Below are 21,334 nucleotides of genomic sequence, written 5' to 3'. Positions count from 1 at the left end.
ACCCCGGCATCGACCAACTTCTGGAGGTGTGGAGGGGCTAGGAGCACACTCCTTCACATTTTCTGAATTTGTGTATGCAACCGCCCCTTTTGGCAAGGTGTTTCTGCCTTAATACAGGAACTTGCTCTTGAACAAGATCAACTGCTTAGCTTATTTCATCTTAGTTCACTCTTCAAGCATAAATATCGCCATTCTTTAGTGATCAATGTAGCCAAGGCATGTATCCCAATGGGAACCCCTGTCCCCCCCATAGTCGGGCAATGGATTAGCAGGGTGAATGTCATTTAGCATATAGAAGACCTTACAGCCTCCTTACACAATGGCCCTTGATTTTGACCTTCCCAGTATTAAAATTGACTTTTTTTTTTTTCCCCATAATTGTTTATTTTTCTCTAAATAAAAAACTATCATAGAAACTTGTCCACAGATTCAGCAAATACAGGTCAACATCCGAGCTGGTACAATGTCGAGTAGAATCGTACAATATATAGGCAATCTGTGGTTTCAATACCCCCACGGGGCATAAGAAGATATGATTATTTACCAAATGAGAAACAGAAACTAAAGTAAAAACATCCCTGGGCATACCAATTCTTCCATCATGGGAGGTGTATTGAGAGGGACGCCATAGAATCCTGAGTTCCTCATTTTAATGTCCTTTTGGACTTACATGCAGATTTGACATTACCTGAATGGAATTTGTAACAGACAAATTCGGCGGAGAATGTATACTTTTCGAGGTGTTTTGTACCAGGTCTGTTCCTCAGACACACCTGTCTTGGATATCTACTCTCTTTTTCTCGACTCACACCCCTAACTTTGGTGAGGCCTGCTCTGAGTGGGAAAGAGATCTATCTTGATATATTTTCAACAGGATTCCTTTTGGTGCTTGCCGTAGAGGTTCTTTTCGTGTAACTAGTGAGTGTGCCTAGCTTATCCTCAGCTCTGTCAGTATGGTAAACCATCTCACCAGTTTATGGTTAGGTTTTAACCTTGCTCTCTTGCTGGGATGCTTTCTACCCCTTCAGGGATGCTGAATTTGTGCATTCAATTTCTGGGTTCTCTGCTCTCCTTGCACGTTGTGCTTGTAGTGAATTCAGGTTTCTTCCCTGCTGAATCTTGTCTTGACAAGGTGTTTGTGTGACAGTTGTGAGATTTCTCCTTCTCCCTTATGGGTTCAGGCAAGTAGGGGCTTAGAGCCTTCCTTCTAGACTGGCTAGTCGTGTTGTATAGGACTTTTTCCTACATCTGTTGCCTGTACTTGGTAGCCTACCTCCCTTTCCTTGTTACCCATGTTGGTTACTTTACTTTCCTAATTAGAATTAGTTGTTGTTACACCTTTTGGCAGGTTCAGATTGTCCAGCTTATCAATATGGTTTGGTGATTCCTTTTCTATTGCGTAATCCTGCCTGGTTGGTGACTTTTTTTTTCTTTCTTTGTTGGGCTCCAGACTGATTCCTTGTGTTCTCATTCTGCTTGTTTTGCAAGGTTCCCTATACAGCATTGGGTTCAACCTCATCCTGTGTAAGTTTTGAGCTTTGGTCCATCAGGCTGCTCTTTGGCTCCAAGCAGTCTCCAGTTCTGTTTGTTGGGCCTGTTAGCCTGTTGCTGGTTGTGATAATAATGGAGTCTGATTTTGATGCTCCCAAACTAAATGGGGAGAAGAGGGAAGTCAAGTTACTCAAGGAGACATCTTCATTTCTCTAAGGCCTCATGCAGACTAAACATTTTACCTGCTGCTCCTAGGGGCATCTGGCTTTTTTTTTTGATGCCTATAAATGCTTCTGCAGGTTAGCCTATGTGTCTATGCACACAAAGGCTTTTAGGGGAGTTTTGACACAGGGGCACAAGCAGGCAAAAAAAAAAAACACTGCCAATGCATCCAGCAGCAGTGGTGTTGGTAGAAAAAAAATTTTGACACCTGTAAATGCATGTAAACACGTTTTTTAGTGCATAAGCATTAACTCATTTCAAAGGCCAAAATAAATTATTATTCAGACCAATGAAATGAATTAACACCCAAACTCTTTTACAAGTGTCAAGCATTTTCTCTGCCAAAATGCTGCTGCCAGGAAGAAAGGAGAGATAGAAAAATGACCAGTGAGGCCCAAAATTCGCACATCTGCGATAAATTGTTGATTTAAATCTGTTGTTTGTTCCCCAGCCAGGGACAATAACCCCCATCAGAACACAGCTGTACACAAAGTAGATTAAGGAATGGAATACATCTCCACAGCCTGAATTGAGCACAATCAAGTTGAATGAACAAACCAGCAGCAGCATAAATCTTGCTTAGTCTATACAGCTGTCAATCAACCAATTGTAAATAGCTATTTGAATGTCCTAGCAGGATATCTGGAAGGCAGAGCACTGCTAAGCAGAGACATTAAATTAAGCATGTTGTAAACTTGGTAGGTCTTAATTGGGTCATTAAAAGGTTAGCATGTTGCAAGCTTTGGTGGTTTGTTGCGCAGTTCACTTGTGGTCTGAAACAGTTTGCTTCAATGTGAATGCAAACTGTGTCAGAGCACAGACGTCTATGTACTGAAGCAGGGATCACTGTGTGCTGGGTAGCATAAGTGTTCTCAGGAATACTTCTTTATAGTCCAGTGCGAGTGCAGATCAGTGGGGGGGGGGGGGGGGGGAGACACTCGATCTTCGGTACAATTAATTTAAAACAATTCCAGTGTGCGTGCACCCTGAGCATGCCATCGGCACATACTGAAGGCAGAAGTAGATTTTTAGGACAGCTACCATCACACTGGTTGCTGACCTCTCATATGGACTACTTTTGGATGTCCTAACTGTATATGGTTCCTGCAACCTTCCATGGATGAAAAAGAAAATTAAGAGTTTTGTACCCACTGTAAAATCTTTTTCTTGCAGTCCATTGAGGGTCACAGGTCCCTCATGTGTGTCTTTTCAATCAAGGTCTTGTTCTGTATGCAGTATCTAATGCTCCTGTAGGTTGCAGTATAACCTGACAGTATATGATCCCATGTCCCTCAAAGAACTTCAAGAAAAGGATTTTATAGTGAATACAAAAGTGTTATTTATCAGTCTTGGTGTTCTTCTTGTCATACTTCCGTGCACATCGATCTAGCGCCGGGTTTTGCCTCCTGTGTGAATTTCTCAGGTTCCTGCATATCCACCCTGAGCCTAGGTATTATTAAGTCTTTGCACCTGTGTGTTAGTGTTCGAGCAACGTGTCATCGCATGGAAGCCAGACTCCTCTGGTTCTTGTGGTGTTTGCCGCCACTTGAATATTCCCAAATTCTGTGTATTGTTGATTCTGTCTTTGTTCTCAGTGTTTCCCTTCAGTGTCCTTCTCAGCATTGTTTCCTGTTGTTGTTTGCCCTGCAGACCTTTCCAGTTTGTTGAGTCTCTCTCTTTCTGCACCATTGCTCAGCATCACTCTCTTTCCTGTGCTTTGCGCTTGTTCTCTGCTTCCTCTCCCCTGGAATCCATTCCTAGCTTTCTGCAGTAGGTTACCTTGGTTCCTAGTAGTCTATGCGTACCCCGTGCTATTTGGTTACACTATTGAGAAGAGGAGATTAAGGGGGGATATGATCAACATGTATAAATATATCAGTGGTTCATATAGTGAATTCGGTGTAGAACTATTCACCCTGAGGTCATCACAGAGGACAAGGGGGTACTCTTTACATCTTGGAGAATTAATCTCCAAATACGGAAAGGTTTCTTCACAGTGAGAGCTGTGAAAATGTGGAATAGACTCCCTCAAGAGCTGGTTCTGACCAGCTTAGTGGATTGCTTTAAAAAAGGCCTGGATTTTTTCTTAGATACACAGAATATAACTGGATACTAACATTTATAGGTAAAGTTGATCCAGGGAATATCCGATTGCCTCTCGAGGGATCAGGAAGGAATTTTTTTCCTGCAGGAGCAAATTGGATCATGCTTTGCTGGGTTTTTTTTTTCCTTCCTCTGGATCAACTGTGGGTATAGGACAGGGGTAGGCAACCTGTGGTTCTCCAGCTGTTGCAGGACTACAAGTTCCATCATGCCTCTGCAAGTCATAGCTGTAACTGTCAGTTTTGTAATGTTGCAATGCCTCATGGGAAATGTAGTTCCACAATTGCTAGAGAGCCGCAGGTTGCCTACCCCTGGTATAGGATTATAACTTTTTTTTCTTAATAGTTTAACTGAATGGACTTTTGTCTTTTTTCAGCCATACTAACTATGTAATTATGCCCGCACAGGTGTGTTAGTGAGCCGCAACCTGAGGGCTGTCACGCAGCACAATATCCACACTTCCAGTGGTTCTGGTGATGACCGGGTGGCTCCTTAGATTCTGCGACTCTAACACACCACCATTTGCATGCAGTCACACTGCTCCTGCATCTGCAAGGACTGGTGCTTGGGTACACCTATTTAGCTGTTTCCACTGGTCCGCTAGATCTTGAGTTTACAGTCCTAGGGGGTTTTATCCTTTGATCATGATACTTCTTTTCCCTACCAGTTGGGGATAGGGTGCAAAGATCTTCACATTGAAGACTGTATGTATCTTTATCAATTATTATCATACGGACATCTTGACAAACCATTAGCTTTGGCTATGAAATCCATTCACCTGCAATTTCATATTAAAGGAAACCTGGACTGAGTGAAATATGGGGGTTGCGATTACTATATTTGACAATTAACAATGATAATTGATCTGGCAATGCTAGTTGTCTGGTTGTCACTGGCTTCAGTACTTGAGTCACTGATGTGAATGGGCATTCAGCTATTGTGGGTTAGCGACTCAAAGTCCTGAAGTCATTGGATCAGCTGGACAATGGTAACCTCCATATTTCTTCTGTACCCATCTCTGTTGTGAAGAATTAGGTGGATATGTATCAGTTCTTATCAAATCAGATCCATTTACTGCATCAAGGTATTCACCTCTTAAAATTGTCTTTATTGTGTAGCAGTGTGAGGTCCTGCCACTGTGAAAAGAGTCACAGTGTCCAGGTCTTGCCAGTAACTAGCAAGCTAGGTGTGCAGGTGTTCACAGACTTTATAATCTAGGACCTAACAGTTCATGGCTCCACCCAAGATACAGGAGGTAGGTTTCAGGAATGCTCCAATCCTTCCCCAGAGGTCAGAGAGTCTGCATAGGGCAGACAGAGCATATATGTGTGAACAGTACAACTGGTGACAGAGCAGCAAGGAACTGACAGAGAGCTCAGGTACAGGAGCACTGAGGTGCTGTGTTTGATGATCTAGACCAGGGTGCCCAGGCACCCTGGGGTGCCTTGAGGTTTCTTCAGGGGTGCCTTGGCAAAATGTCTAAAAATTTTCCAATCCAGCGGGTGGAACAAGCCTGCCTTTTAGTTACACAAAGCCACAGGTTTTCATTGTGCACCATTACGACCTTCTAGCCACTGGCGTCCTAACAACCAATGACATCATTAGTTGATAATGAGGATGTCAACTGCCTGCACAGCATCCTAGTTTGACCATTTTCATCAGTGCTGGGATCACATTAGCTCAGTGATGGAGAAAAACTGGGATAGAAGAGAAACCCTGTGAGAAACCAGGGTGCAAAAGTGTATTTGCTTTGGAAGAATAAATCACCTCTAATGTTGGGTGTCCTACATGTGTGGATGTTGCTGTGTTATATAAAAATATTAGAATAGGTTTTCACATTTTAGAATGGGGTGCCCTTTTAAAATTATGGACAGTCTAGAGGCACCCCATTTTAAAATGGGGTGCCTCATGAGTGTCCATAAATTTTAAAGGGTGCCTCAAGACTATTCATAATTGTAAAGGGTGCATTGACTGAAAAAAAGTTTGAGAAACACTGATCTAGAGGACTAAAGCAATAGGCATGAGCAGTGGCACGAGAGACACAAGGCTGAAGTAATTCATGTTCATGCTGATAATGAAAACCTCTGTGTGGGAAACTGATTCTCTGTGAGAACATTTTTATTTTATTAGTAAATGTGGGCCTACAAGCCTTTAAACAACACTTTTTGGAGTGGACTGAACTCACTGATAAGCACTACAATTGCTCGAAAATCCTCAAACCATCACACTTGTTATAGAACATTGAATCACAAAACAACTGATTGCATACAGTGATAAAAATCCCTTAAATTTACCTCCTGTTTGAAAACTGATCGTACATGCCATTTAAAGCAAAAATTCCTATGCAGTCTTGCGCATGCCCCATAGGGGATTGGTGGATACCGTTTCTCCTCTGCCCTTGACAACTCTGCAAGTGAAGGAATCCTCGAATAAAGAGGGTAGATTAGCAGCCTTTCCATTCCTCCTGATACACCCGGAGGGCTTCCTGTGGTTTGTTCGTGGGGAACAGCTGGCCGTCTTTAACAATTGAGGGGTAGGGGAGAGAAATGCTATTTTCTGGAGCATTCAAATCTGAACTCTCTGTCAGAATTTTAGAAAGAATAAGGCCGTTCCCTGTTAGGACTGTATGTTTATTTTTTTTAAAACATATCACAGTAAGAATGAGAATAAGCATATGTCGGTATAAATATATACATATAAGATCTGTCGCCTGATTGAGCAAATACACAACTCTTACCAAACAAAGTAGTTCTAAAGATAAAACATTTTTTACCATAACGCATTGTCTAATTCCCTGTTTGACTTTAATATGAAACACATAAATAATCACTGGTGCAACCAATTATCTTCCAAAGTCACCTTATATAGATGGAGATTACAACAATTTTGAAAAAAAACAATATTTCCTCATTATGAACAGTTCCAAATATCCCCTAAACCGTCCTCTCCGCTCCTCCCATGACCTCCAGCTACCTTGCCTCCTCCTCCCATGCTCGTCTCCAGGACTTCTCCAGAGCCTCCCCCATCCTCTGGAATTCTCTACACCAATCTATCAGACTATCGCCTTCTCTGTCCACTTTTAGGCGATCTCTTCAGGTAAGCCTATCCTGCCTTCAGCTAATAATGGAATCTTCTTTTCTTTCTACCAGTCCATCCCTCACAGTTATTACCTTTTGTACCACCAGCCCCTTCCTCTTAGATTGTAAGCTCCAAGGAGCAGGGCCCTTCTAACCCTCTTGTATTGCACTGTATTGTCTCCCTTTATTTTGTAAAGTGCTGAGCAAACTGTTGGCGCTATATAACTCCTGTATAGTAATACTAATAATAATACCTGTCAATATTGGCACAAAACCTTCAGGCTTCTGCTAGAAAGCTGAACATGAAGAGGAACTTCATCTTTCAGCATGACAACAACCCAAAGCATACATCCAGATCAACAAAGGAATGGCTTCACCAGAAGAAGATTAAAGTTTTGGAATGGCCCAGCCAGAGCCCAGACCTGAATCCGATCGAAAATATGTGGGGTGATCTCAAGAGGGCTGTGCACAGGAGTTGCCCTCACAATCTGACAGATTTGGAGTGTTTTTGCAAGGAAGAGTGGGCAAATATTGCCAAGTCAAGATGTGCCATACTGATAGATTCATACTCAAAAAGACTGAGTGCTGTAATAAAATCAAAAGGTGCTTCAACAAAGTATTAATTTAAGGGTGTGCACACTTATGCAACCATATTATTTTAGTTTTTTATTCTTACTTCCCTCCACACTCCAGTTGTTGTCGAACTAAGTTGTATTAAAGGTGGAAAACGTTCTGAAATGATTTATCTTTGTCTCATTGTTTTACATCACAGAAACCTGACATTTTAACAGGGGTGTGTGGACTTTTTTTATATCCACTATATTTGCTGAGAGGCATCTTGAGTCAATAGAATACTTTGTCATTTTCCAAAAACTTGTGGTAAAAAATAAAGAAATGTTTATTTTTTTTACACAAAGTTGTCACTTAAATTATATATTGCTCACACATGCCATGGGCCTCCGGGGGGGGGGGGGCATCTCCTCCCACTGCTTGTAAAAGCAATCCTGAGGCTAATTAGTTGCTAGGATTGCTTTTACATGCAAGTTGACTGCTGAAAAGAAGAAAGCTGCATTCATCATCCTGGCATTACCACTCAAAGTCCAGTGATGTTCCAGTACATCGCTGGTCCTTGTTGGGCATGTCATGTTCTTTTTATGCAGCCTGTGGGCTGAAGGAAAAAAAGAGAAGAAATCTCTGCCAGAAAAAGTGTGTGGTATTAGAATATACCGCCCTGCACCCACCCACTTCTAATGTTGGGCTTCCTTGAAATGTTCTTGCCTGGGCTGAACAAAAAAAAGAACATTGATGTGGATGAAGAAATCTCTGCCCAAAAAAAAATAACAAAAATGTATGCGGAAGCATAGGAGCGAGGAAAAAAACAACAATGGTTACCAAAAAAACAGTAACAATAGTACAGCAACTCAATAAAACAACTTTTTTAATTGAAATCTGTGCCAAAAAAATGGAAAAAAATATGCCAAAGCATAGGAGCGATCCACCCACTGGCCAACCCAGGTCCCCATGCTTGGGCATAAACACTATATTGCCAAAAGTATTGGGACACCCATCCAAATCATTGGATTCAGATGTTCCAATCACTTCCATGGCCACAAGTGTATAAAATCAAGCACCTAGGCATGCAGACTGCTTCTACAAACATTTGTGAAAGAATGGGTCGCTCTCAGGAGCTCAGTGAATTCAAGCATGGTACTGTGATAGGTTGCCACCTGTTCAATAAGTCAAAACTAAGTGGTAAACCACGTAAAATGACAGAGCGGGGTCAGCGCATGCTGAAGCGCACAGTGCGCAGAAGTTGATAACTGTCTGCAGAGTCAATAGCTAAAGACCTCCAAACTTCTTGTGGCCTTCAAATTATGGAATGGGTTTCCATGGCCAAGCGACTGCATCCAAGCCTTACATCACTAAGTGCAATGCAAAGTGTCGGATGCAGTGGTGTAAAGCACGCTGCCACTGGACTCTAGAGCAGCTCTAGAGCAGTAGAAACGTGTTCTCTGGAGTGGCTTATCACACTTCTCTGTCTGGCAATCCGATGGACATGTCTGGGTTTGGTGGTTGCCAGGAGAGCGGTACTTCTCTGACTGCACTGTACCAAGTGTAAAGTTTGGTGAGAAGGGATTATGGTGTGGGGTTGTTTTTCAGGGGTTTGGCTTGGCTCCTTAGTTCCAGTGAAGGGAACTCTTAAGGTGTCAGCATATCAAGACATTTTGGACAATTTCATGCTCCCAACTTAGTGGGATAGCCCCTTCCTGTTCCAACATGACTGCGCACCAGTGCACAAAGCAAGGTCCATAAAGACATGGATGAGCAAGTTTGGGGTGGAGGAATTTGACTGGCCTGCACTCAGCCCAATAGAACACGTTTGGGATGAATTAGAGCAGAGGCTGCGAGCCTGGCCTTCTCGTCCTATATCAGTGCCTGACCTCACAAATGCTCTTCTGGAAGAATGGTCAAACATTTCCCATAGACACTCCTAAACCTTGTGAACAGCCTTCCCAGAAGACTTCAAGTTGTTATAGCTGCAAAGGGTGGGCCAACTCAATATTGAACCCTAAGGCTGGGATGTCATTAAAGTTCATGTGCATGTAAGTTAGGCATCCCAAAACTTTTGGCAGTATAGTGAATGCTCTTTTTTCAGCTGTGAATGAAAAATCTTATCCAGCAGCACTGTACATACTGACATGTATACTGAGAGCACACCCTGTTGCTATCATAATAAACAGATCAGTGCTGAAGCTGAATGGAGAATTGCCAGACAGAGAAGTGTAATTCACCACTCTAAAGAACACGTCGCCACTGCTCTAGATTCCAGTGGTGGCATGCTTTACACCACTGCATCTGACGATTAGCATTGCACTTGGTGAAGTAAGGTTTGGATGGAGCTGCTTCATGGAATCCCATTCCATGAAGCTCTCTACGCACTGTTGTGCTAATCTGAAGGCCACATGAAGATTGAAGTTCGGTCTTTAGCTACTTACTCTGCAGACAGGTGGTGACTTTTGTGCACTATGCGCTTCAGCATGTGCTGACCCCGCTCTGTCATTTTACGTGGCCTACCACTTCGTGGCTGAGTTGCTGTTGTTCCCAGTTGCTTCCACTTTGTTATAATACCACTAACAGTTGACCATGGAATATTTAGTAACAAGGAAATTTCACGGATGGACTTATTACACAGGCGGCAACCTATCACAGTACCACGCTTGAATTCACTGAGCTCCTGAGAGCGACCTATTCTTTCACAAAAATTTGTAGAAGCAGTCTGCATGCCTAGGTGCTTGATTTTATACACCTGTGGCCATGGAGGTGATTGGAACACCTGAATCCAATGATTTGTGGGGTGTCCCAATACTTTTGGCAATATAGTGTATATTCTTTTTGAACTGCTGATGAAAAACCTCATCCAACAGTGCTGCACAAACTGATGTATATTCTAAGAGCACACCCTGTTGCTATCAGAATAAACAGATCAGTGCTGCAGCTGAATAGCATTCCTGCATGAAAACAACAATGGTTAACAATATAACAGTAACAATAGAACAGTAACTCAAAACAATTATTTTTATTTATTTTTATTATTATTATTATTTATTTTTTACTTTTTTTTTTTTTTTTAACTTTTTTTGTAAACTTTCTCTCAAAATGCAATAGTCATTTTCCTGACTACCTAACATCTTTCGAGACCCTGTGTAAATATGTGCCCTAGAATGTGCCATGCTGTATCCTATACTAATACTCCACTAGTGTGTGGTAGCGACAGAAGCAGTCCTTGAGGCAGAGACAAGGTTGGCCAGGAAAGGAGGGACACAAAAAGTGGGTGTCACGCCTAATTCTATGTCTGCTACAGACACAACATCTTTTTGGGGGTGAATTTTGGGTTTGGGTACCAGGAATGGCTTCAGGAAATTCCTCTCATGCAGCCAGCTCACTGCATCTGGGTTGGGGGTTTGGGCCACAGCACCTTCTGGATACAAAAGGACTGTGATGATTTCTTTCAGAAATTTTAGGAAGTATCCACTTCATCCAGTTGCTTTGTAAAGCACAAAAGCGTTGTACAGAGCCAATTAAAATAAACAGACCTTTTTGGACCAACATCTGGCTTTACGCGAAACTAAGTACGGCTTTATAATCTGGTCTAGAAGTACACTCCTCCCATGTTCAGTTTATAGTCATGGACACAGAGGGGCTTCTCAACAACACCAGCTGCCGTGGAAATTTGGATGGTTGTGTCTGTGTGAGTGAAAGACAGGATGAAAATATCCCATTTGTCCTTCCACTTCACTGCGAGCAATTCATCAATTTTCAAGCAGGCTTTCTCCCCCATTCAAAGTCGGGTATATACAAGCCGTTGAGGGAAGCCCCGGTGATTAGGTCGCACAGTGTCACATGTGCCAATGATTGTATAAATGTCTAAATAGTGGCACATTTGTATGAAAAATGTCCACATATAAGTGGTACCCCATATGGAAAAAGGGTGAGACCAAGTCCCAAACTATCTTGCCACTGTTCCCCATGTAGTCTGGGCATCCGTGGGGAGGGCTCCATGTGACTAGCTTATCCCTCGTAAATCCAACAATTACATCTATAGCCTGTATAGGTCCTATACATTTTGACCCCAGATCTGGCACGCTTGCTGGGGAGAAACTGTTTGAATACAAGGCATCTAGAAAAATGAATGAGGGACTCATCAGCGCAGATATTTTTCTGGAGTGTATATACATCTGCAAATTACTGGTCAAGGTGATTTACGAGGGGCCAAATTTTGTGGAGCCTATCATAGTCAAGGTCACCCCGAGGACGACAGAGTGTACTGTCGTTGAAATGCAAAAATCTCATAAAATTCTCATATCTATGCCTCTCCATGATCAGGATGCAGTAGATATATAAGAGGGCGGTGGTGTTGACTAGCCTGAGCCTTTGAGAAAGCTGACGGGGGCGCAACGCGTCAGACTGGCAGTGACCTCATCACACTGGGTGAAGCTTAGATGCCATTTTGGAAAGTCTAAAAGCCTGTGACATGCCTCTATGAACTTTTTAACATGTGAGTGAAATTTGTACTTTTTTATGGAAATAAACTAGCAGTTTGCACTATTGGATGTTTGCTTCCTTTTAATATATCTATTCCTGGGAGATCCGTAATGACCAGGTGAATGCTGAACAAGATCGTAGTTTGTAATGTAAAAGCGCAATTGACCCTCCTTTTGCAGTGGGGTCCATAATATAAGGTGAGGAGATACCCATGAGGTGTGGTGAAGGGCACGGTGGTGTTTGTTCATGCTGAAGGAAGTCATATTGTTGTTCTAACAAGAATTTAACCGCTTCCCGTCTACCCTATAGCAGAAATACTGCTACAGGGCAGCACAGGGGGTTGCATTTCCGGATAGGGGGCGCGCGCGAGCCGTATATGCACTCTACCCGCACTGCCATTCGTGGCCGCGGCTGTCAATCACTCATTACTTATTTCTGATGATCTCTGATGGGGAGGAGAACTGTTTTGTTAAACCCTCATGTTAACCCCTTCCTGCCCAGTGCCATTAGTACAGTGTCAGTGCTTTTTTTAGCATTGATCACTTTATTGGTGTCACTGGGGATGTCAGTGACACCAAGTCAGTTCCCCCCAGTGTCAGAATGCCCGCAAAGTCCCACTATAAGTTGCTGATCACCGCCATTGCTAGTAAAAGAAAATTAAAAAATTCCAGTATCTATACTGCCATTTGTAAACGCTATAACTTTCATGTAAATAATTAATTTAAATGTATTGGGATTTTTTTTAGCAGACATGTAGCAGAATATATTTTGGCCTAAATATATGCCGAAATTAGATTTTTAATTTTTTTTTTACTGGGTATGTTTAATAGCAAAAACTCAAAAATATTGTTTTTACTCAAAATTGTCGGTCTTTTTTTTTTTATAGCGCAAAAAATATAAAATGCACAGGCGATCAAATATCACCGAAAGAAAGCTCAATTAGTTGGAAAAAAAGGATGTCATTTTATTTGGGTGCAGCATTGCATGACCGCGCAATTGTCAGTTAAAGTAACGCAGCGCTGTAAAGCAAAAAATAGCCTGGTCAGGAAGGGGGGTAAATCCTCAGGTTAACATATCAGAGATTGCACAAAATTTGGGTGGTGTATGGGACTCTCACACTGGACTATACATTTTTGTTTTGTTTTGTTTTATGCTTTAAGAGCTCTACGGTGTGTGTATATATATATATATATATATATATATATATATATATATATATATATATATTGCACATTCACAAAAGGATACTGAATACTGAGGGGGATCTGTTTATGATAAAGGGTTATGGTATGAGGTTATTATCAAATGATATTTGATTTGTTATGTCATATTGGAAGCGCTTCACCAGTATTTGATTTTTTTGCCTGGCCATGGCAGCAGAGAACACGGGCATATGATGAATCGGGTCTGTGGACCAATACATCCGCAACTCTTTTTAGTAATGCCCATCTTGAGGGTTAGGCCCAAAAAACCTGTAAATTCAGAAACCGTAAAAGTTTCCATGCACATGGTCTGACAAGGTTTGGATATGGGTTGGCAGCAATAAACTGCGTATAAATTGCCTTAGTCCACAATCAATCCATACAGAATTTCCATGAAAAACAGCTCCAAAAAATCAAGTGGAGTAGTTAAATTTTCTGTTTCCACCTGAAACAGAAACTGGGTTGGGCAGAGAATAGGGGAAGTACGGGTGCTTGATAATTTGTGGGCTGCAAGCACATCCAGAAGGACACTATGGGCTCTACAGGCATGTGTGTGAATTCGTAGTGGCTGCTGGAAAATACTTGTGCTCGCCACTGCACTAGCTTGTACTGCACTTATGGGACTCGCCACGTCACCAAGTGATACTGAAGTGCTGGTATGTGAAAGACCAGGATGTACTAGGTTGCTGGTGCTCGCCAGTTCACCAAATGGTAGAGCGGCATTAATACTAGCACTCAGAATTGCATGATGATTCTCATAGGTAGCAAACACCTCAGCAACCTGGGAATGGGGTCGGGTACCACTATGTACTCTCCAGTGCTCCAGGAATCAAATGCCAAAGGAAGGCCAGGGAAACCAGGCCCAAGGTGGCCTATGGATAGCGTTTCGGAGATGCTGTGCTCTTTAGATAGGGAAATCAACAACTGGAAAAGAGTAAACAGGAGACACAAACCCCTGGTGCATTATCAAAGCTTTATTTATAAGTAAAAAGGATGAAAACATACTCACAAACATAGCATGTATGTAAAGCTTAGTAGGAATGTAGAGATGGCCATAACAATGGCGGGGTGTCCAGCTGTTGGTATGGTAGGTTTACTGACACGTTTCGGGGATGAGTCCCTTTCCTCAGAGCTAGTCAAGCTAGCACTAGGGGTTTGCACCTCCTGTTTGCTCTTTTCCTATGGGGTCGGGTATGCCTGACTTTAGCAGGGACCTCTACTCCATCGTCTGAGCTATCTATCAGGGTGCCATTGCTCTCTATAGGTTCATATTCTGAGCCTGATTCTGTCAGTGAGGCTTCTCCTTCGCTGTAATCTGATGTACTTGGAATCCCGTAGGCACCTGGAAGTGGGTGGTAGGTAGGAGGGTAAATGATGCAGGCTGTGTGCTAATGAGGTCAGCTGGTCAATTCCTTCCTGTGTCATGACCTAAAGTCTTTGCAGGAAGTAAGGCAAAAGTAATGGGGAAGCTCTTTTATACAGCCATCTGGACAGTGAGATAAAAGTGGGTAGAATAAACAGAAAGCTTTTGAAATTCTGCAAAAGAAGTACATTAATGCTATATTGGTTCATAGGGGAGCTGGAATTTAGGAAAAAAAAGGTGAACAAAGATGAACGTATCCTTTAAAAGATTGTAGCTTATAAATGGATATGTATATGGAAGGTCTGACTTCTGGAGCATCAGTATTTTGGCATAACCTATATCATTAACACAAAAGAACACTCCAAGCAATGGTAAAAAACACAACATCCTAGATATGGTACATATTCCATTTCACTAAATATACCTTAGAATACAGTTATTTGAATGCGTAGGAAATAGAATATAGCACAACTGTATTTAGATGAAGAAGAGGTCTCCGTTTGAGTGATGCCCAGTTGTATGAAGCTGAGAAACATAGCCACAGAGACTTATGGCTATAATTGATGCCAGCAATGCATCTATGGAACATTAGTTTAAAAGGAGTATATACTTATTCAGTCTTTTTTATCTAAAAGGAAGCCTAGTAATGGAGACCATATAAAGACCTATGACCACTCTGAAGGGGTTTCAGGCCTTAGTGGCTGAAATTGGAAAGATTATGCAAACAATAGCCATGGCACGTGTGCTTAACAAGGATGATTTAAAAACAACAATGTTATTAATATGGAATTACTGACTCAATCCAGATCTTAATCCAATAGATAATTTGTGGCTGAAATTGAAAATGACTGTTTACTCACTATCCCTGTGGAATCTGACAGTGATGGAGCAATTTTGCAAACAGGGAAAGGGATTATAGTGGTGTCTAAATGTGTAAAGGTGATAGAGACATATCCGTACAGACTCGAGGCTAAAATTGATGCCAATAATGCCTTTATGAAACTGAACTGAAAGGATTATATACATATACAATTGGTTTTTTTTCATTATAATTCAAATCACTTTACAGAGATCTGTTTCATGTTAATATAAAATAGTCTATTTCTGTTGATCTTGAAATCCACTGTGATAAAATTTTCTATGAATAAAAGATGAAAAGTATTGTGAAATATTTTAAAGACACTCTATCTGGTCTGTTTATGAACCTAATTCTAGCAAGCATCAATAGGTTTTATAACCTAATTGTACTTCCTTTCTCACAATAAAGTGCTCCAAAATATCATGGATCTCCAGTGATCTATTAATATATTCCTGATATAAACTTTAAAAGAACTATAACAAAGAAGGTTTTGTCATTGGGCTGAACTTCTAAAAGTTATATGAAGGTTAGGTTAACCAGACCATGATGCATCCACTTGCCTTCCGCCCTATAGCAGAAGTACTGCTACAGGGTGGCAGGGCTGTACAAAATCACATAAGTATACGTGATTTGCATTTCCGAGTAGGGGGTATGCGCGCGCCCTACTCACGCTGCTATTGGCAGATCGGGATGTCCATCACTGGGTCCCGGCTGGTGATCGTCGGTAGGGCTAAGAGGGGAGAGATTTACACGTATTGGGATTATTTTTAGCAAAGACATGTAGCAGAATACATTTTGGCCTAAATTTATGAAGAAATTTTATTTTTGAAACATTTTTTACGGATATGTTTTATAGCAAAAAGCCAAAAATATTGGGTTTTTTTCAAAATTCACAGTCTTTTTTTGTTTATAGTGCAAAAAATAAAAAGCATACAAGTGATTAACCACCACTGAAAGAAGGCTCTATTTGGAGAAACAAATGACATAAATTCCATTTATGTACAGCATTGCATGACTGCGCAATTGTCATTTAAAGCGGAGTTCCACCCAAAAGGAAGCTTTAATGCTTTGTCCCTTGCTCTCCATTAAGTATTGGCACATTTGGGGAGTGGGTACCCGAACTTGTTTGTGTTCTTACCTTTCTTGCTGCAGTCCAAAGGAGCATGGACAAGAGCTCTCCCATGCTCCTTTGTATACACAGAGCTGAAGAAGGTATTTAATCAATTTGCCTTCTCTTTGTCCCCAGTCACCCACTCTAGATTATTTTGCAAAGGGCCTACTGTACATGCTCGGACCGAATCTTGAAAGAGCACAATATGATGACACTTGGACAAAAATAAGCTGCATGGTCGAGGTGCCAGAAAGAAGCCTTTACTGAATCAATGACACAAAAAGGCCTGGTTAGGCATGTCAAGGTGTTGTCAGGCATATTGTAACTGGGCTTTTTGCGGCATTGGTGTACTAAAAGCTTCTTTCTGGCACCTCGACCAAACAGCTCATTTTTGTTCAAGTATCACCGTATTGTTCTCCTTAAAAACAACCACACCATCTTTTTCCAGGTTGCCTGTGGGTTTTTCTTTGAATCCTGGACAATTCTTCTGTCAGTTATGGCTGCAATCTTTCTTGGTCTGCCTGACCTTGGCTTGGTATCAAGAGATCCCCGAACTTTCCACTTAATAGGTGATTTAACAGTACTGATTGGCATATTCAAGGCTTTGGACATCTTTTTATGTCCTTTTCCACCTTTATAAAGTTCCATTACCTTGTTACGCAGGACTTTTGACAGTTCTTTTTTGATCCCCATGGCTCAGTATCTAGCCTAGTCAGTGCTTCCATGTAAGAGCTAACAAACTCATTGACTATTTATACACTAACAGTAATTGCAATTTAAAAAGCCACAGATGTGGGACATTAACCTCTAATTGGCATTTTAACCCGTCTGTGTCACCTTGTGTGTCTGTACCAAGGCCAAACATTCAGGGTATGTAAACTTTTGATCATGGCCATTTGGGTGATTTCTGTTATCATTATGATTTAAAAAGGAGCCAAACAACTATTTGTTAATAAATGGCTTCATATGATCATCATCCTTCAATAAAAGAGCATTTTTTTGGCATGATCAGTCATATTTTCAATATCAATGCCAAAATTTCACAATTTCTGCCAGGGTATGTAAACTTTTGAGTACAACTGTATATGATCTACATTATGCTACAAACTGGGTATACTGGGCTGGCTTACAATTTTTCTGTTTATCAGTGTCCAACCTTCATGTAGGCGGCAATATAACTCTATCTGAATTCCTGAGTTCCTCAAAGGATTTTACTGTAAATACAAATATCCTATTTTACTGAAGTTCTAATTAAAATCAAATGATAGAAGGCAAAAAAATTAGCACATGGCCTAACTACAGTTATTCAAACAGAGCAATATTATTGTAAAAAGTGTAACAAATTAAACAATGAAAGAATTCTGTATGTTTAGAGATTAGTGAATCTTTCTGGAAGTATTATGCTAAGATGCTTTATCCAGAATGCAAACCACTACATAGAAATATGCAGAGTACACAAGTCCTAAATTGAAAAATGATTTTGTTTCAACACACCACTAGGGGACAGCAAAGTTAAACAAAAATCATGTAATCGTAGCTACAGTACGGTTCTTCTAATGCAGTGTTTCTCAACCTTTTTTCAGTCAAGGCACCCTTTAAAACTATGGATAATCTCATGGCACCCTTTAAAATTCTGCCCAATCTCAAGGCACCCCATTCTAAAATGTAAAAAACGATTCTACACACATCCCAACGTTAGAGGTGATTTATTCTTCCAAAGCAAATACACCTTTGCACACTGGTACTGACTAGTATTCCAATGTGTCTCTCTCAGTTTCTCTCCCTCACTTTGCTAATGTGACCCCAGTGCTGATGGAGAGGGGCAGGGGAGGGGTAAACAAGGATGCTGTGCATGCACCCGATGTCCTCCTTATCAACTGATGATGCCATTGGTTGTTAGGATGCTGGCAGCTAGAAGGTCGTAAAAGTGGGCACCCTGGTTGAAAAAGGCTGTTCTAACGTGTACCCTGCATTTCCTCATGAAAAAGCATGGTATATACTGTATTTAAAATAAGGTATATAGAAAAAAGATGTATATAAAACAATCTGTAATTGATGCTGCATGTGTGTAATTCAGTAATAAACTAGCAATGTTCTCTTTTATTATTACGTGGTGCTTCATGATAAGATTCTACAGTTAAAATGCATTGGAAACACACACACACACATCGCCCTGGGGCTAAATGTATTCATAATGCATATGCACTTGGGGGCTAAGAATATACATGCATCATACATACTAGGGGGAATCAATGGTGGAGAAGGATCTGGGAGTTCTGGTAGATCATAAGCTTAATAATGGCATGCAATGCCAAGCTGCGGTTTCTAAAACTAGCAAAATCCTCTCTTGTATTAAAAGAGGTATAGACTCCAGAGAGAGAGATATCATATTACCCCTGTACAAATCATTAGTAAGACCTCATCTAGAATATGCAGTTCAGTTTTGGGCACCAATTCACAAAAAGAACATTGGGGAACTGGAGAAAGTACAGAGAAGGGCAACCAAACTGATAAGAGGCATGGAGGAGCTCAGCTATGAGGAAAGATTAGAGGAACTGAATTTATTCTCTCTTGAGAAGAGGAGATTAAAGGGGATATGGTCAACATGTATAAATACATCAATGGTTCATATAGTGAACTTGGTGTAGAGCTATTCACCCTGAGGTCATCACAGAGGACAAGGGGGCACTCTTTACGTCTGGAGGAAAAGAAATGTAATCTCCAAACACGGAAAGTTTTCTTCACAGTAAGAACTGTGAAAAATGTGGAATAGACTCCCTCAAGAGTTGGTTTTGGCCAGCTCAGTGGATTACTCTAAAAAAGGCCTGGATTCTTTCTTAGATACACAGAATATAACTGAATACTAACATTTATAGGTAAAGTTGATCCAGGGAATATCCGATTGTCTCTCAGGGAGTCAGGAAGGAATTTTTTACCCTGCAGGAGCAAATTGTACCATGCTTTGCTAGGTTTTTTTGCCTTCCTCTGTATCAATTGTGGCTATAGGATTATAAATTTATTTTATTTTTGGTTGAACTGGATGGACTTTTGTCTTTTTTCAGCCAAACTAACTATGTAACTATGTGTGTGAGGCACCCTTGCTGAATGATATCAAGTTGGCTAATCAGTTTACACATATTTATATGTATATATTATTGACTTTTTCCTTTTGTTTTAAATAAAATACAGTTTTAACTTTTTTTTCCATCCTTTGCCATATCTCAGTGCTGTTGATCTCTTGCAGCCTCTTTGCCACCACTTCAGTGTATACACATGCACCCCAGTGATAGATGTATGGCATTTTCATAGCAGGTTTTAATGGTGATAAATAGGATGATGCCAATGCAATGTGTGTTAAAGGCCTCATACAGTCTCCAATAGAAACATGTGTGACAGGGTAGCAATGCAGAAGTGCAAGGGGTAAAAGGGACAAAGCATTGTCACCCCACAACAGGAAGTGCCTAAACAAGGACCATCTTGACAAGATCACCAGGTATTATTTTAATGAAAGATGCATATTTAAAAATATTTAAAATGTTGCAAACAATACATGTTAAACCTTATATGAGAATTAATTGATTGGGTTTATATTTAATCATTATAGGCATACAGTGATCTTAATCGCATTTCATCTGATGAAGTACCCAATAATGCAAACCTCAGTATAGTGATATCTACAATTACATTATAAGAACATGTTCTCAATACATAACTAAGTACATACGTAAGAAAAAAAATACTTATAAGCTTATTCTATACATAAAAAATGTTGATTCTCAATAGTTTCATCCTGTGTAAATTTGCATACATAAAAAAAAAAATGTAGTCCCTCCAAAAATTTTAAATTCTTTCGGGGATCCCCATCTGCATCCATTTCCTTCATCCCTGTGTCTACAATTCATTCTGCTCTCTCAATATCTCCCCTTGTAGCTACCTATTCAGATGCACAGAGAGCAGGGCGTGTAATCAATGTGATGAACCAAGTGATGAGCCTGAGTGAAAGAACACATCCTTTCCATTTGTATAAATGAGTAAGTTCTTCCTGTTGGCCACTGGATGGTACAGAATTTAGCTAGGCTGTGCTGATCAATTGCTTGATAACTGTTCCAGAAACAGGTCTGATATAATGTAATCAAATAAATGATGGTCAGACTGGATAGCTACAGTCTACACTGGCCAGTGGCCAACTCCCTGCCTGAAACATGTCTACCTAAAAGGTGACCAGGAATGTGTTCTTTCACTTTTGCAATCAGCAGGAAGCTGATGTATCATCTCTACTGCTGGCTAATATGAAGAACTGGGAATACTAAAAAAAATAGCAGCTGCTACAGGGATGAATGGAGGAAATGCACACATTTTCAATGAAAGAAACATATCTTAACAAAATTAATACCATGTTTTGAGTCAGTGATTAATGCTCTTAATTTATAGTGAATGTAATGAATGTGAAATTAGTACTCCTTTAATGAACTATGCTATGTTTTTATTTTAATAAAGTAAAATCCAGAAATGGTGCAATTTAAATAGATGGCTTGTTTGGAAACATATAGCCTTTCAAATGTTTCTTTGTATCTTCTGTTCTGCAAAATGACAGCTGGAAGTGTTTTGGCTACCTAGGGAAACCTTAGCATGTTTAATTCATATTTTAGAGCATATGTAAGTGTTCAAGGGAGAGAAATTTAAATAATCAGAACATACAGAAAAAGCGCTTTTAAACAAAGCCTCATTCACCTCTCTATCCAAAGGCCTTGTGGTGAAATTTGTCTTCAAAGTTTACAACAAACGCACATAAATATTAGATCACAACAGTATCTTGGCAGGCTGCCAACCTTCTAGTGTGAAAACACAGCAGGTGTCTTTGAA

Source organism: Staurois parvus, unplaced genomic scaffold (genome assembly GCF_062004578.1).
Source record: "Staurois parvus isolate SC_StPar_1 unplaced genomic scaffold, SC_StPar_1.0 ptg000394l, whole genome shotgun sequence".
Lineage (NCBI taxonomy): Eukaryota > Metazoa > Chordata > Amphibia > Anura > Ranidae > Staurois > Staurois parvus.
Note: the sequence above shows the minus strand (reverse complement) of the source record.